Raw genomic sequence first — 6,000 nt, 5'->3', positions numbered from 1 at the left:
TTTGAAAATAAGCTTCATCATCCTGGTGTCAACATTGTGCGAATGTTATAAATCCTTGTACACACATGTACAAGATAAACGTTCTGAGAGGTCAATATAAAAACGTATGAAGGTGGAATTACACGTTCACCTAAATGATAAAGTAAAATCTTTCATTTATTCGACTTCAACTTTTATAAAATTTCCAAAGCTTTGTTGAACAAGTTAATGAAAAAGACAAATGAATTGAAACGTTCTACAAAAAAAGAATTTGCCATAATTCGAAAGAGCTCTTCTTCGTCAACTACGAAATATCAATCATTATGCTGTGCTTACAAATGTACCACAAATAGCACCATCGTACTCCGTAACCTGACGTGCTAAAATGAGTCCATTTAACTGTTTGTTATGCTCTCCTGAACTAAAAACAAACAACTTCCTTGTAATTACAAAAGCATAGGCTTTTAATGTATATTCATGAATCGGCCTTTCACGATGTGGTGAGTACCAAGATGGCCGCCGTTGAGTACAAAGATGGCGCCGGTGAGTACCAAGATGGCGGCCGGTGACCAGTAAGCTCGTGATCCAGTAATATTTCGATCAGTGCTTCGATTTGGAGGTTTGACGGTGCATATAGATGGGAGTAGATCTGAGAACTAGTGCGGACTCATAATGATTCAGTGACGAGCGCACCTTGACAATACCTTTTTGTGTACCTTCGGGTACGTGTGAAGCTAATAATTAATTCATACATTGAATCGCCACATGCAAATAGCAAATATATTGTGGCGGACACGATGGCTCGCTGGCGCAGTGACGTAATTCCGCGCACCAGTGGGTGTCGGCCACGCCCCAGGTGAGGCGTGGCCTCCGGATATACACGCGGGCTCACAGCCCCGAGCACGGCAGTGCTGACGAGTGAGCAACGAATAAAGAGCTCGACTTAACCCAAAGCATTGTGGCCTACCTTTGTTTAACGTGTGTGCCCAGCACCACACTGGTGACCTCCGACTGGTTCAGCCGTTGCTGTTCCCCGAACGCGCTATGGCCACCAACGCTGTCGCGATCAAGCTACCAGAGTTCTGGGAAGCGCAGGCCGACACCTGGTTTCTACAGGCCGAGGCCCAATTCCAGCTCCAGGGCGTCACGGCGGACGACACGAGGTACTTTTACGTGGTCGCTGCCCTTGGATCCGGCACGGCCGCCCGAGTCGTGTCCTTCCTCCGGCGCCCGCCGGACGAGAGCAAGTACGCGGCGCTCAAGCGACTTCTCCTCGACACGTTTGGCCTCACAGAGGCCGACCGCGCTGACCGTCTTTTGGACCTTCCCGTCCTCGGCGACACACGACCGTCCGCCCGCATGGATTACATGCTGTCCCTGCTCGTCGACGGCCACGCGGATTTCCTTTTCCGTGCTCTCTTCCTCCGCCAGCTACCTGTGCAGGTACGGCTCACGCTGGCCGGTTCGACCATTACGGAACCGCGCGCCCTTGCCAGGGAGGCGGACAAGTTTATCGCGGCCCTCGACGCACGGCCGGCATATAGCACGGCCGTCGTGGTTCCCGGCGCCCCGCACGGCGCGAGTGGTTCGGATCGCCACGTGGCATGGCGTTCGGATCCTCCCGAACACGGCGTAGGTTTGGCGGATCCGCGCGTAGCCGCCGCCACGCCCAGCGCACCACTGTCGTCACAACCGGCGCGACAACCACCACCGGGCCAGACCTGGTGCCACTTCCATACCAGGTTCGGCCACAAGGCCAGGTCCTGCCGCCCGCCTTGTACTTTTGGCAGGTCGGGAAACAGCCAGGCCGGCGCTCGCTTCCTGCCATGAGCGTCGGCCATACTGGCAGCCTTCTGTTCATAACAGACACCTCCTCGGGTCGTCGCTTCCTGTGCGACACGGGAGCGCAGGTGAGCGTCCTCCCTGCCTCCGCGTCCGACAAGCAAGCTGAGGGCCGGGGCCCCGCTTTGCTTGCCGCCAACGGCACGCCCATCCGCACGTTCGGAAAGCATTGTCTCTCGCTGCGGTTCGGGGGGCAGCGATTTCAGTGGTCGTTTGTTATCGCTAGTGTCCCCATGGGCCTACTCGGAGCGGACTTCCTCTGTGCGCATGGGCTGTTGGTGGACGTGAGGCACAGACGCCTTGTCCAAGCCGAAACCTTCAGCTCGCTTGCTTGCGCGCTGAGCAGTTCGTTGAGCACCTCCCTGGGCGGCTCACCGAGCGGCTCGCCAAGCGGCTTGCTGAGCGGTTCGGTCCCGGCGAGGTTGGTCTGCACGCTTCCGGCAGCGGACGAGTTCACCCGCCTCCTCGCCAGTTTCCCGGCCCTCACACGGCCCACTTTCTCGGCGGTGGCCGTCAAGCACGGGGTGGAGCATCACATCCCCACCGTCGGGCCAACGGTCTACGCCCGGGCGCGCCGCCTCGACCCGGTGAAGCTCGCCGTGGCGCAGGAGGAGTTTGCCACGCTGGAGCGACTGGGCATCGTCCGGCGCTCCGACAGCGCATGGGCATCGCCGCTGCACATTGTGCCCAAGCCCGGCGGCGGGTGGCGACCTTGTGGAGACTACCGCCGCCCTCAACGATGCTACCACCCCCGACTGCTACCCGGTCCCTCACATCCAGAACTTTTCCGCCCGGTTGGCGAAAATGTCCCTCTTCTCCAAGGTGGACCTCATCCGCGGATACCACCAGGGCCCCGTCAAGCCGGAGGACATACCGAAGACGGCCGTCATCACACCATTCGGCCTCTTCGAGTTTCTGTGGATGCCCTTCGGGTTGAAGAATGCGGCCCAGGCATTCCAGCGGCTTATGGACAGCGTCTTGCGCGACTTGGACTTCGTGTACGTCTACCTGGACGACATCCTCGTCGCAAGCGCATCCCGTGAGGAGCACCTCCGCATCTCCGCACGCTCTACGAACGCCTGGGCGGCATGGCCTGATCATCAACCCCGCCAAGTGCCGGTTCGGCATCACCGAAATCGACTTTTTGGGGCACCGCGTCACCAGGCGCGGGGCCATCCCCTTACCGGCCAAGGTGGAGGCGGTCAGGGGTTTTCCGCGCCCCCGCACGATCAAGGGGCTCCAGGAGATCCTGGGCATGGTGAACTTTTATCACCGTTTCCTGCCCCGCATCGCCCAGCTCCTGCGTCCCCTGCACGAGGCCCTCCGGGAGAAGACGGGCAAAGGCGACGTTGCCTGGACCGAGCCGATGGACGCGGCGTTCGCGGGCGCGAAGCTCACCTTGGCTAACGCCACCATGCTCGCGCACCCGGCGCCCGATGCACCGACCGCCCTCACCACCGACGCGTCGGACTACGCAGTGGGCGCGGTGTACGAGCAATGGGTGAAGGGAGCTTGGCAGCCGCTGGCGTTTTTTAGCCGGCAGCTCCGCCCACACGAACGGCGGTACAGTACCTTCGACAGCGAGCTGCTCGGGCTCCACCTGGCGGTCCGGCACTTCCGCCATCTGCTCGAGGGCCGCCCGTTCGCGGCCTTCGTCGACCACAAGCCCCTGGTCTTCGCGATGGCCAAGGTCGCCGAGCCGTGGTCGGCCCGGCAGCAGCGTCACCTCTCGGCCGTGTCCGAGTACACGACGGACAACCGGCATGTCGCGGGGAAGGACAACCCAGTGGCGGATTGCCTTTCCCGGGCCGTCGCCCACGCGGTCCACCTCGGGATCGACTATGCCCGGATGGCGGCGGACCAGTCCGCCGACCCCGCCGTCCAGGCTTTTTGGACTGCCATCACGGGCCTCCGCGTCACCGAGGTACCGTTCGATGGTGCGGGCGCGGCCCTCTTGTGCGATGTCTCCCTCGGCCGGCCTCGCCCCATCGTGCCCGCTGGCTGGCAGCGCCGGGTTTTTGACGCCATCCACGGCCTGTCCCACCCGGGCACGAAGGCCTCCCAAAAGCTGGTCGCCGACAAGTTCGTCTGGCATGGCCTCCGGAAGGCCGTCCGCGATTGGGCCAGGACGTGCCTCGCGTGCCAGCGCGCGAAGGTTCACCGCCACACCCAGGCCCCGCTGGCCCCGTTTACGGTGCCCGAACGTCGATTCGACCACGTTCACGTGGACTTGGTGGGACCTCTGCCCCCCTCGCGGGGTTTCACCCACGTCCTCACCATGGTGGATCGCACCACCCGGTGGCCAGAGGCCGTGCCTTTGGCAGCAACGACGGTGGCGGACGTCGCGCAGGCGTTCATCGCCACTTGGGTTGCCCGTTTCGGCGCCCCCTCGGACATCTCGTCCGACCGCGGCCCCCAGTTCACCTCGGAGCTCTGGGCTGCGGTGGCGCAAGGGCTCGGGGTGAAACTACACCGCACCACGGCCTACCACCCCCAGGCCAACGGCCTGTGCGAGCGCTTCCATCGCGCCATGAAGGCCGCGCTCCGGGCCAGCCTCCGCGACGGCGGTTGGGTCGACAGGCTCCCCTGGGTTATGCTGGGCCTCAGGATGGCGCCCAAGGACGACCTGTGCGCATCCGCGGCGGAGTTGGTCTTCGGACAACCGCTGCGGGTTCCCGGGCGAATTCCTCCCCGACTCCACGGCACCATGGTCCGCGGCGCAGCAGCGCTCCGCCCTGCAGGAGACCGCCCAGAGGTTCGCCCAGGTGCCGACGGCGCACCACGGTTGCCCGCCAACACACGTCGCCCCGGAGCTTCGCACGGCGGAGTACGTGTTCGTCCGCCACGATGCCCACCGGACACCGCTGCGGCCCCCGTACGACGGGCCCTTCCACGTGCTGGAGACCGGGGTGAAGCATTTCACCCTGGACATCGGCGGTACTCTTGGCCGCGTCTCCATGGACCGCCTCAAGCCAGCCCACCTCGACTTGGACCACCCCCCGCCAGCGGCTCTGCCCACGCCTCGGGGCCGCCCACCGGCGGGCGGACCCCCGGCACCGCCCAGCCCCACCGTCACGCCACCCCCCTGCCCTGCTCCCATTTTTTTGTTTTTTTTTGTATACATAATCGAGGCTCGTGAAAGAGCTAACATTTATCACACAAACAAATCAAACAGACAAACGACCAAAGTATATAAAAAGGGGCGCGGTAGACAAGATGGGGAGAGAAGGGGAAGCACATAAACACAACATTTGTGAGGGACATCGGGAATGTGTGGGAGGGAGAGGGCTTGTGAGGGGAGGCGGCGTGGGAAGGGGTGGGGGTGGGAGAAGTATAAACACAAGGACACCAAGGACTTCCAGGAAAGAAGTTGGTATTTCAAAAAAGAGGATTTGGGGTGAAATTAGCGGGGGTAGAAAAGATCAAGGTTTTGGATGGGGCAAGATAAGAGATGGTGGTGAACAGCTGTTTTAAAGACCTGGAGGGAGGAGGGGGATTGAAGGGAGTGGGGGAGTTTGTTCCAGAGGCGGGAGAAAAGAGGACTGAAAGAGTGAAGGTGAGCAGAGAGTCTTGATTTTGGCAGTTTAACCATAAGAGGGTTGCAGGCAGATCTTGTGCGACCTTCAGGAATATTTGGGGGACAGAGCCCAGAGAGAGCTGGAGGAGCATGGCCAGAGTGGAGTCGGTAGAAGACAGAAAGACCACCAACCTGCCTGCGGTGAGTAAGTGAAAGGCCCTCAGAGTAGCTTCATCACGGGAGATTCCAATGATTCTGAACGCTTTGGTTTCAACAGCATGAAGACGAGCGAGGTGTGAGGCAGGAGCACCAGCCCAGAGGGTAGAGCAGTATTCCATTGAGCTGCGGATGAAAGCCTTGTATTTGGTGAGGAGCTCAGGTGTGCCAAGGAAGGACTTCGCACGACGGAGGATGCCCAGTCGGCGACTGGCTTTGGGGGCCAGATTCGAAATGTGGTTTTCCCAGGAAAGATCATGTTTGATAGTCAGACCCAAAATCTTGAGTGACAGAACTTCTTGGAGAGGATTATTCAGAAAGTGGATGGGAGGGTTGTCCAGTCGGTCTTTTCGGAGAGACATCGTAAGAGTGTGAGATTTGTCAGGATTGAAAGACATGTTCCACTTGTTTGCCCAGTCAGTGATTTTGTCCAGGTCTGCAGAGAG

The sequence above is a fragment of the Myxine glutinosa genome, chromosome 10, assembly GCF_964187855.1.
Source record: "Myxine glutinosa chromosome 10, kmMyxGlut1.1, whole genome shotgun sequence".
Taxonomy (NCBI): Eukaryota; Metazoa; Chordata; class Myxini; order Myxiniformes; family Myxinidae; genus Myxine; species Myxine glutinosa.
This window is presented reverse-complemented; position numbering follows the sequence as displayed.